Below are 12653 nucleotides of genomic sequence, written 5' to 3'. Positions count from 1 at the left end.
GCGTTTGGAGTGATACCACGAGGCTACGACAGGACCTGTGAATTGCTCTGTCACCTAGCCTGCCAGGCTGCTCTGTCAGTCTGGCAAGAGACACGTATTCTGTGTGACCTTTTACAGCATTTCCTAGCATCACTATGATGCACTCTCTACCTAACGGTTTACTTCCCACAACATCGGTATTAACCTCCCTTTGCCACACATTCTCAGTGGGAAGCAGACACTACCACACAACATTCGTATGGAAAACACTCAGATACGCTATATCGGTGTAAAGTTTCCTCCGCCACACAACAGCGACTGGGTGCGCAAGTTATAAGGATATCAAGGACATGTGTCTTCTGCCATTCTCATCAGTTAGCAATGGCATCGTTTTCACAGAGTCTGAGGACTTAAGTTCATGATAATGCAATCACTTTGCACGAAATACTTATGGACGCCGTGCGCAAAACTTTGTCGTAAATCAGTCTACATATTAGTGCAAACCGTATCAAACTCTCAACAATGGTTCCTGAGATTGGCCCAAAGAATGAAAGTAATGAGTATTTTTCACAATAAAGGATGGCAGCCAAAAACAGTTGCAGGATAGAATTTTTTTATTAAAATTCTTGACCAAGGATTCGGTACATATAAATATACCTTCATCAGAAGTAAACTTCTAAAATTACATCATGCACTGGAGAATAATGAAACAATTATGCCAAAAGGCGTCGTCAGTAATTAAAATATCATCTCCATTTGTACAACATGTGTAATGGGCACAGGATAAAAGCGAACAGTTTAACAATGTTACTTCGCCTATGAACTGTTGAGACACCATGTTTAAAATCTTGGAATGAGTATTTTACTTATTGCGTGATGGAATTATTTAGTAGAGATAATGCTGTTGAACAGGAGCGTATTGAAAACAGTGTGGGTTTGGCAACTGTTACAATCAATCATGTATCTAAGATAGAGGCAGTGATGCCAAAAGTACAAGAAGATGTTGGCGTGGAACTGAGGTGCAATGCAGACGGTAGCACTGAAGCTATTAGTGAGGAATCAGTTTACAGTGGTTCAAAGGTGAGTGTAAAGAAAGAAAGTAATATCTGTGATATTTCCTCTTTGGATACCAATGTGTATAAGCCCGCTCAGGTTGGAGTTTGTACTATTATTGCCGTAAGTGGTGATGGTGCAGTAGATAAGACGGTGATGGGAAATATATGTCTTCACCAACGAGTATAAGTGGTGATAACAATTGCTTAAATGATGAGTTGGTAAGTGCAATATGATTTGATCATGTTAGTGATAGTGTCTTTACTGAATCTCTCGTGAGGTAGAAGTAAAAGCACGTTATTTCATGGAAGGTGAAGAGCGTATGGTCCTGTACAGGAATGTCAGTAGTGACTGGATGGAGTAAAAGGAAGTAGGTTTTAATGTAATGGGCTGACTGTTTTATTGAGAGGTGCATAAGTTGTTGATTCTTGAGAAGTGGGAAAAACAAAAATTTATAGTAAGCAGAAAGATTGAGAAATTAAATGATGAGCAGAATGTTGATGGGATATTTAATGATTTAATTACGGCAAGACGCATGGCATGGGGTTGTTTATAAAAATACCTGCATCTTAGGAAGGGAAGACAGAGAGGAGACTTAAGCTGATTCTTCGATTTAATCGAGTTGAAGAGAAATCCCATTCTAAAAGCACAACCTATTAACACAGTGATAGAGGGAGAAGTGAAAAATATTGTCCTTTCAGGTTTTGGCTCTAGTTTGTCAGCTATATCAGAATCTCTCGGGCAACAAATCAGAAGGAGGGAGTTGCTGGAAGAATCACCAGCGACTGGTGCGAAAATAAAAAACAAAAAAAAACACTTGAGCTAAGGAAGCCAATTATAATAGAAATACTGTTACAATGTATAATTGACAGTAACTGTCTTGCTATTAATTGTTTCGTTGTTCATGGTTTAATGCTGAATTTTATTTTGGGGATGGATTTCTTATATAAGTATGCTCGTAACATTATTTTGGAGGTCACATTTCCGTATTTCGGTGCTTGTGGAATAAAGGAAAAGGATAAAATTCAAATGGGAAGTAACGTAGGATGAAACGAAGACATTTACAAAAAGAATGAAGTGCTGCAAATCTGTCATATTTGAGATGAATTCTTCTCAAGTGTTCATTCAATTGTTTATTACTGTGTGTTTTTGTAATTCTTTTAGGTGGGACAGTTATAATATGCAGTTAGGATAGCTTATATCCGTGGTGTAATTTGGTTTTCATTGCTGCAAATGACAGATGTGTCAGGGATTCATTTGACTGAGGATGGAGTCAGAAAACAAATTCAATATTTCACTTTGTAATATGACTATGTACCTATTTTTGTCATGACCGAAAAATTGGTGGGGCTTCATTACTTATGTATCTATAGCTGTATTTGAGAGGTATTATTTGTCAAAAATTGTACTGATGTGGAACTGTGATACAAGGAACAGAATCTATAGCTTATGTCTCATATGTAGAAGTGAGATTTGCTGGTGAATTTTAGTAATAATAGTGGTGCGTTTTTGAATTATTTGCTTCCATATCAATATGTAAAATAAACATATTGTGAGTTTCTTGAAATCAGTGTTTGGTTAGCAAATAATCTGGAATTGCTACTGATTTTTGTTGTTTATTTATCCACAGATCAAGTAGGAATTAATTAATTTATTCTGGGTGAGGTTGTTTCTTTTATCGTAAGCTGATGTGGGAAGCAAGTTACTCGGTATCAAACTTCAGACTCACAAACTTAAAATGTTTGTACTTGGGACATCATTTGTATGTGTGGCTAATCTGAATTTAAATGTTCTTCTTATACTTTGTTCCCTTAGTGAATCTCTTTGGAGAGCTATCTATAGTGGACACAAGGTGAAACACGGAAGGGTTGAAATAGCCTGATCACTTGGTAGTCAATGGCTCACTAGAATAAACAGAAACACACTGTTGTCTTTTGTTTCAATATTTGATAAAATGTGGTTTCGATGGCGAGCAGTTGCACAAAGCATTGCTGGTAGTGCATAGAGGCAAAAGGAAGATGGCCAACAACCACACCGATGGAGCCTGGGTGCAAGAAACTAATCCCAACCATGTGGTATTGTGATGGGACAACAACAGTGGTTTAAATTATGACGCAATGGCAGCGAGGTGGTGTATGTGAGACAGGCTGCAGTGAGTTAATTATCTGAGAGTTCCCTTCAATAGTGAAACGCTGTCAGTTAAAAGAGTTATGTGGACAATTAAAAACCCAAAAGTTGCTAACATCGTTGAGCTTAATAAGTTCTGAAATGAAACTGTTTTTCTTCAAGATTTGTTTAGTAATGAAAATAATACTTTGCTTGTATAGGCTACACATACCTATTATTTTTAAATATGTGTTTATGTTTGTACGTGGTTCCTGATCATTACTCATGCTTACTCATATACCACACAAATTTACCACACCAGTTTAGGCACAAGGAGTGACCTATATGACAATTACAACGAAATATGGTGGTACGTCATACTGCAGTTAACCATGTAAGTGCAATATGACATTACGAGAAGCCAATCTGAATTGGGCGAACAGTGCTTTGACAGTACACAGCAGCCCCCTGACTGAGTGAGGAATCCTTGTAAGCTGATGGCTGGACACCAGAGTGTGTGTTTTCCCAAGTCCAGAATGGTGACACATGGCTGTAGGTTGGAGACGATTCTGTTTTGGCTAAAGTGGATAAAATGAAAGATAATGCCCATATTTGCAAAAGAAGTATGTTACAGACATGATACAGGAAAAACATATACACCAGAAAAAATACTGTGATGAGAAGAACTCATTTCAACATAAGCCATGCCACTAGGATAAATACTGAGAACGCTGGAGTTGTTTTAATTATGATAGATTTGATAATTAATAAATCTGAGCGACTAGAAGGGCATGATTTTGTGAAGTATAAAATGAAATCTGGCAGGACGAGTGAACACCAAAACTAGCTACTTTCCAGATCAAATATGTGTACAATGAATTACGGGCGAGTTTATTAAAAGTTGCACCAGCTTCTGGCCAACGCTGCCCGCCCGGCGGAACAAGCACAACCTACAACAATACCTGCTGCTATAATACCTTTTCGACAGTTTCGTGAAACAGAAGAAGAATGGTCTGACTGGTTGTCACAGTTCGAAGCCCATACCCTCGCTCACAATGTACCAGGTACCGTGAAACTTCCATATCAATTATCAACGGTAGGAAGTGCAGCGCTCCGCCTCATTCAAGAAATCTTTCCTAACGCCACTCCGAGTGAACTTAGTTATGACCAGGTAGCACAGGCACTAAGAAACTTTTACGACCAACAAGTGAATGTGGTAGCAGCTTGGTATCAATTCTTCACTTACAAAAGACGGTCAGAACAAACTTATTGCTAGTGGGTAACTGATTTGTAGGGGATGGCAAGGAAACGCAAATTCAGATGTGCTTGCGGTGCTTTATATTATGATATTATGGTTTAAATGTCTCTGAGAACTATGGGACTTAACTTCTGACGTCATCAGTCCCCTAGAACTTAGAACTACTTAAACCTAACTAACCTAAGGACATCACACACATCCATGCCCGAAGCAGGATTAGAACCTGCGACCGCAGTGGTCGCGCGGTACCTGACTGAAGCGCCTACAACCGCTCGGCCACTGCGGCCGGCCATATATTATGTTCCATGATGCTATCGTGCACAGTGTTTCTGATGTGAAACTCAGTGAACAGATTTTGAAACTGTCTGATACATCATTTCAGCAGATAGTACAAATATTAGGTCAGTACGTATCCGTTACACTGGCAGCTGATAAATTGGAGCAACCGGCTATTTGTTGGGTTGAGTCTCTTGATTGCGATCGCCCCATTCCACACCGGCTGCTTGTGCTAGCCACGCCGAGTAAACAACGCTGTACACCACGTAAGCAGTTCGCTAAACAGGCTGCTACCCAGGCGAACAGAGTAAGTCTTGCCCTCGCTGTTATTCACGACACAAAAGCCAAGACTGCCCCTTCCGACAAGCTCAGTGTTACGCTTATGGTAGGAAAGGACATGTACAACCCGTATATTTGCAATGGAACAGACATAAGAATTCAGCCCACTCACAAAAATCTCTTCACAAGACCCATTTAATTGATGCAGTATATTCCAAGTCTGCAACAAGCGAGTGTGCAGTTTCTTCTGTGATACGTCAAACTTTTCTGTTCATTCACTTATTTGTGGGAAATGTGGGAAATTTCATTTGGACAGAGGTGCGTGTGTCACATTGCTCAATCGCCACGTATGTGAACTGTTTGGCTCCCCACGCCTGTCTAAAATTAGCATGAGACTAACTGACTGCTTATAATGTACAATTCATACCCGTTCTCGGAACATGTACTTTGCCTGGCATGTATCGCTCTCGTATGCGAACGATGACTTTTACAGTGCTACTATCTCGCGAGTGTGAGAACATATTTGGTCTTGATTCTTTTGATTTGCTTGGCTTTAATACTCAGGACAATATGCTGTCAATGTCTGCATTCAATGCAAAAGCCAGTGTAGCTAGCTTGGTAAAAGAATTCCTGGAACCCTTTTCTGAAGGTTTAGGAAAAGCTAACAGTTTTGTTGCACGTATTACGCAGAAAGACAATGCTCAGCTGAAATTTTGCTGGGCCCAAACTGTTACTATTGCTTTAAGGGACAAAGTTGCTGTTAAACTTAAAGAGTTGCAAGATAACGGAGTTATTGCGCCCATATCAGCTACTCAGTGGGCAAGTCCACTGGTTTTGTTCCCCAAACTTTCAGGTCACATTCGCCCCTGTGTTGACCTTAAGTCTACAGTGAACCCACAAACTGTGATTGATACTTATCCATTGCCACACCCAGAGGATCTCATGGACAAAATAGGCGCTGGACGCTACTTTTCAAAAACTAATTTGCGTGCCGCCCGTCTTCCAATACTGCTTGTTGACGAATCTCAAAAAATAAATGTTAAAAGATAAATCTTAAAATTTGATTCATACAAACCTTGAATGTAATTAATTAAATAAATAAACAAGCTCGTGTGTTGTGAACACTCAATTGGGCTTGTTTAAATATTTGCGTTTGCCTTTTGGTATTGCTACTGCACCCGGGATTTTCCAACAGTATTTGGAACAGATGACTGCACAAGAGCCGACCACTGTGGCCGAGTGGTTCTAGGCGCTTCAGTCCGGAACCGCGCTGCTGCTACGGTGGCAGGTTCGAATCCTGCCTCGAGCATGGGTGTCTGTGACGTCCTTAGGTTAAGTTAGATTTCAGTAGTTCTAAGTCTAGGGCACTGTTGACCTCAGATGGTAAGTCCCATAGTGCTTAGAGGGATTTGAACCATTTTTGACTGCACAAGCGCCAAACTCTTCAAACTATTTGAACGTTATTGTTGCAGGTTGTACACCTGAAGAACATACTGCAAATTTACGGACTTTGTTTCGTGTGTTATCTGATGCAGGACTTAAGTGTCGACTGGACATGTGTGATTTCTTTAAACCTTAGTAGCAGTATCTTGTTCATTTCATAAACAGTCAAGGTGTACATCCTCTTCAGTCACATTTGTAGCCATAAGAGACTTACCAGTTCCTCGCAATGTCACAGAATTTTAGTCAGTCGTAGGGAACATGAACTATTATATTCAGTCCATACCGAATGCTGCACAAATTGCGGCTCCATTGCATCGCTTGCGTCACAAGAATGTCCGCTTTTTTTGGATAGATGAGTGTCATGAAACTTTTTCAAAAACTTAAAGATGCCTTTGCTCAGTGATCGATACTTAGTTCACTTAGATCCTGACAAGCAAGTTGTTTTGGAAAATGACGCTTCCTCTTACGGAATCGGTGCGTGCTTTCGCAGAGAATTCGTGATACAGACAGGCCTCTTACTTTCGCATCTAAAGTGTTGACCAAAGCTCAGACTTTGACTATTGTGTATGGCGTCACCAAATTTCATAACTATTTTTATGGCAGAAAATTCTATTTAGTAATGGATCACAAGCTTTTGCAGTCCTTGTTTCATCCGACAAAAACCGGTTTCTGTACTAACTGCTCAAAAATACAAAGATGGGCTTTGTTGTTGTCTCAATACCAGTACGAGATTGTGTATCGCCCGACAGCTCGACATCGTAATGTGGACGCGCGTTCACGTCTTTCGATTGGCCCTGATACAGACTTTGACACTTCCGCTGCATCTTATTGTAACATCGATGCTCAAGATTCTGAACTGCTTCAGCCTTTTCCGCTGAACTATAAGAAAATTGCAGAGGCCACGGAAGCTGATTGAGATTTGAACATTTCGTTGACAAACGTTCGCACATCTTGACCTCGTTCCTTGAATAGCATTAACAACTCAGAAGTGCGCCGATACTTTGCACGTCGGCATAGCCTCGTTGTACGGAAAGGTGTATTTATTGTTCAAAATGACAGTGGATAATAATGTTCGTTGATCACTAAAGCTTTGTGAAAAGAAGCGTTGCAGTTACTTCACCAAGGACACAGGGGGATTTTTCGTACTTGGCAGGGTATGGACACCCAAATAGAGCAGATGACGTCACAGTGTCATGCACGTGCGGAAAATCAGTCTGCACTGCCACAACCATTCTCTGCTTGTCTGCTTTGTCGTTATCGCCATGGTAACGTGTGCATATCGACTTTGCAGGACCCTTTTCGAACATTCATTGGTTGATTGTGATTGACTCATATAGCAAGTTCCCTTTCGCTGTGCCTATGAACTCGGCAACGTCACATAGCACAATTCAGGTGTTGTAATCGATTTTTTTGCCTCGAAGGTTTACCTGAAATAGTAGTGTCAGACAACAGCCCTCAGTTCACGTCAAATGAATTTGAAACATTCTGTGAACGCAATGACATACAGCATCTAACTAGCGCACCGTTTCACCTACAGTGAAACGGCGAAGCGGAACCTTTTGTCAGAATCTTCAAGCAGCCGATGGCCAAACTTCGCTCCGCACACACCAGGGATAAAGCCTTGCAACTGTTTCTCGCTTCATATCGTTCACACCCGTGAGATGGACCATCGCCGGCGCAATTGATTCACGGCCGCCGCCATCGCACACTGTTCCACCTGCCCCACCCTCCTCAGCATCCCGCGCCGAAGGAAGGTTGCAAGTATAGCTTCGCGAGGCAAGTATAGCTTCTCGACGCTTGATATTGTCTTTTACAAGGTTTTTAGCGGCAACAGACGGTGGGCGCGAGGCGAGATCGTCTGTCGACTTGGCGCCAGCATGTATCTTCTTTCAGGTCCAGATGGCTTGCAGCCCCTCGATCAAACTCAATCTCGTCTCGGTCATGTTCACGATGATCTTGCAGATCCGCGGGTCCAGAGGACAGCGCGGCCACAGCAGTCGCCAGAGGGTGTCCTCACGACACCGTGTGACGTCCCCATGGAAACGGAGCCTTCGCCTCCTCCGCTGCTTCTCGTCCTACCGATGGAGCTGGACCTGCCCACACCGCAGCAGTCGCCGCCTTCTTCATCTCGTTCATGGCAGCAGGAGGTGGACACGTATCCTTCTGGTCGTTTTCCGGGGGACGTTTCCGCCGGAGCACAGGCCGGATGGTGGGGTACGGCCGGAAGCTTAACGTCCCCTGCAGCCACAGCTATCGGCCTGGCGATGCGCCGTCACTCCTGCCTCCCCGTCGTGGTTGCACTCCGTACACGACGACGGTCCTGTGCTTTGGGGCGAGGAATATTCTAGTGTAACCACAAGCGCCAGAACGAAGATGAAGGACGCAAGAGAAGAGAAGGTGGTGAAACGACGTTGGTCAATAGCCCACTGACAAGGACCACACCACGATAGGAGCGAACTCAGCAAGAAGAGAATATAAACGCCGCTTCTGCCTGCCTCGGCCACCCTGGATCGGGAGAGTGTACGGTCACGCTTAGCAGAGAGTGCTACGATATCAGTTATTAGTAATCCACAAACTGTGTGTCAAACTTACATGAACATTGTATATAGCAAAAGACTCGGATTTATGTTCCATGCCGCACATCACTTGCGACACCATTGTAAATTCCAAGTTAAGTATTGTCAATGTTCTTATTTGTAATAGAAACTATTAATGTTATTAGCTTGAATTGTTGTATATCATTCCAAGAATGCAGCATCCTTTAGGCACCCCGTACGAGATGATTGGGCAGGACTCCACAAAGGCAGCAGAGCCTAATCTAATCTTCATGCGTACACACGATTTTCTGTTTAACATGTATTTATAATTTTTCATAATTTCTAGTCACACTGTAAGACTGGATATAGGTGCGCTTTATGAGTTCTATTAATAGCTTATTTAAGATTGTGTTGTTATTTTAACAAGAGGTCACAAAATTAACAGAAAATTTTCACCGTTTTCTAGTACCTTGTCTATAAGCGTGGCCAGATTTAAATCTGAATGGTGGCCATTACTGGGATACCCTGATCTTCGTGACCATGAGCTGTAGACTTTAACTTTTCTCTGGACTTAGAGTATTTGACTGTGTTTTTAGTGATTATTTACTGCTATGGATACTTGTACTCCTTTGTAACAAGTTTGATGCATGTTTTGTGCAATTGTCATCCTGGTCAACGAACTCTCCTCGATCAACTGAAGACGCATGCTGGAGATATTTATTACTGTTGTTTTTTTCAATCCGAAATTTTTTCCTCCATTCATATAAGTGTGAAAATTATTTAATAAATGTTTATTTGGTTGAAAATGTAATCTTTCGTTTCGTCATCATCATTAGTCCTATGGGGAGGTTTTTCATTCGTTTACTTATTTACATAAATTTTTCACTGACAAGCTAACAACAAGGTCGCGTATTAACCATAGCAAAATTAATTTACAAAACCAGCTATGAATTGGTAAAGCCTGAAAAAAGATAATCACGGAAGTTGTACAAACAAACTAGATAAAGGGAAATTAACTGCGATGAAACCGTGGCCGCCTTACTTGATTTACTAGAGAAAAAAGTACAAAAATGTTTATGGAATGACAGGAATGGAGGAATATAAACACTAAGGAATGGAATCAGCACAAGGTGGAAGGCAAGCAAGACAAAATAGCTGCAGAAAGAATCTGAATAAAACAAAAACAAATGATCGTTGGAAAGACAGATTCAACATACAGAAAAGTCAAATTACTTTCGATGAAATTAAAACCAAGGGTGTCAATATTAAGAGTGCAGTGGGTATTCTCCTGTTAAATGTACATGACAGAGCACATAGAAAGAATAGATTGACGGGCTCTGGGAGTTGCAAGATTTGTCTGATGGTCTCTATGAGACTGGTGGCATGCCAGTAGATTTTCGGAAAAATATAATCCAAACGGTCTCGAAGATAGCATGGGCAGATACGTGCGAGAACGATCCCACAATCAGCTTAAAAGTTTCGTATTTCAAGCAAGACTTAAGAGAAATTAAGAAATGTTCACAGAATTTGTCGCTAGAGGAAATGTTTGACGAGCTAAAATAGTGGAAGATGTTCTAAATTCTGAGAAAAATGGGTATAATCTGTAGAAAAAGATGATACTATACAATATCCAAGAGGTAATATGAAGAATGGAAGGCTAAACAAGAAGTGCTCGGATCAAAAGACTGTAGGAGAGAGATGGTCATTCACACCTACTGCTCAATCTACACATCAAAGAAACAGCGACGGAAATAAAAGTAAGATTCAAGATTGGGATTAAGAGTGAAAGGTCCTCATTGAATCTCAATACGTCTTATGGGATCTGTTAATTGAAATAAACAATCTAATGAGCACAGAATATGCACTGAGAACGAAAAGAAGAAAGACGAAACAAATAACAAGTAGAAGAAACGAAATTAGTGATAAATTTAACATTAAAACTGGTGAGCAGGAGGTAGGCGAAGGGAAGTTATTCTGCTGGCTTGGAACAAAATAACATGTAAGGGACGAAGCATAGACGACGTAAGAAGCTGAGTAATACAAGAGAACAGAGCTTCCCTGCCGAATAAAAATCTATTAGTACCAAATATTTGCCTTAATTTGAGGAAGATATATCTAAGAATATAAGTTTGGAGCACAGAATTGTATGGTAGTGAATCAAGGGCTGTGGGATCACCGGGATAAAACAGAATCGAAACGTTTGAGATGTGGTGTTACAGAAGGGTGTTGAAATTAGATGGCTAGGAAGAGGAATCATCCGCATTATCCCCGAAGAAGAAAATATGTAGAGAAGAGGTGACAGGGTTACCGCACATGTGTGAAGACATCAGGGAATAGCTTCCATGGTACTACAGTGATCTGAAGGAAAGGAAAGAGAGATGTTTGGATGCACCCACCAGAGAAATAAGGACCCAACGTGCAACTGATACTCTGAGATAAGATGGTGCAGGAGATGAATTCTTGGTGGGTCACCGAACCAATTCGAAGACTTACTACTCACAAATAAAAAAGGGTTAGGATACCAGGAAGGCTAAACGTATAGTCCTGCAAGGCTTCGTTTATTTTCCGTCATGCGAAATTTGTGATGTGTTTAAAATTCTTTCTGAATAACATTTCATTAACTTTGAATTAGGTAAATTAGATTTCATTAAGAAGTTCTCTTAGCTGTTGAAGTTGCAGATTGATCAATGAAAATGTATAAACCTCTTTCGAACGTTTTAATTACAATAATTTATCATCCTGACATGGGAGCTACATTATTTGAAACTGAGCCTTACATAAACGAATGTCAATTTTTGAAATATTGTTGTGATTCGGTATTTTCATGAATACGGCTTCGAATAATTTCCATTCCAGAATGTTTTGCATCAGTAAAATGACGAGTGGCCACAGAAATTTTTTTTCTGCAAGCATCAGCTAACGACTTTTCCAAGTATGTTACTTTTATTACTGCAAATATACGGTTCTGACAAAAACGGAGTGGGCTTTCCGATTATTCACATAAATGTTGCTCGTAAAATTTTATAGTACTCAATAAAACGATAGAATTTGATAGTGGCAATGAAACCTTTCCGCTGTGTAACAACCCGCTACCCATTACCATCGCTTCTTATAGATGAATTCGACAGTTCATTGTAATTCTAAACTCCATCCATTTCGTCACATTTTGTAAGTAAAATCCAAATTCATCACACGAACTTTAAATTTTGGGCAGTATATATTAAAATACCGAGCTGTATTTAGGTGCTAAGCATTCAGGCAACTTAGAATTGATTAGGCGGTCAAAAATACTTTTCCATTTGCTTTTATTTGTGCAGTTTCATTAAATTTTGGGTTAATTAGCAATACAGGTGCTAAAGCCTACTGTCCTGTGGAAAAGTGTTGTTAAATAGTCAGGTAAAGGTTTGGAGCAAGTTTTTTCCTTACGATTAACCAATTAGCAAGTATGGTTCCCTCAGAAAGTCATCTAGTTCGGAAACTCCAAAGACAATGATAGTAATTTCATTTAAAAGTTTCTGAAACAGACGGATAAGTAAGTATTGACCAGGTAACCAGGTATGCTGTTAACAGAGCTAATTCATGACTGTGTAGTGAGCTTCACCTTGTAGACGTAATCCGTGTCTCTGCATACTATAAAATTAAGCGCTCAGAGAAAGAACTTTCAGATCCTAGCGAACAATGACGAAATTTATGTTGAAGAGACTGATACGATGGCGTCACTG

The sequence above is a fragment of the Schistocerca serialis genome, chromosome 1, assembly GCF_023864345.2.
Source record: "Schistocerca serialis cubense isolate TAMUIC-IGC-003099 chromosome 1, iqSchSeri2.2, whole genome shotgun sequence".
Lineage (NCBI taxonomy): Eukaryota > Metazoa > Arthropoda > Insecta > Orthoptera > Acrididae > Schistocerca > Schistocerca serialis.
This window is presented reverse-complemented; position numbering follows the sequence as displayed.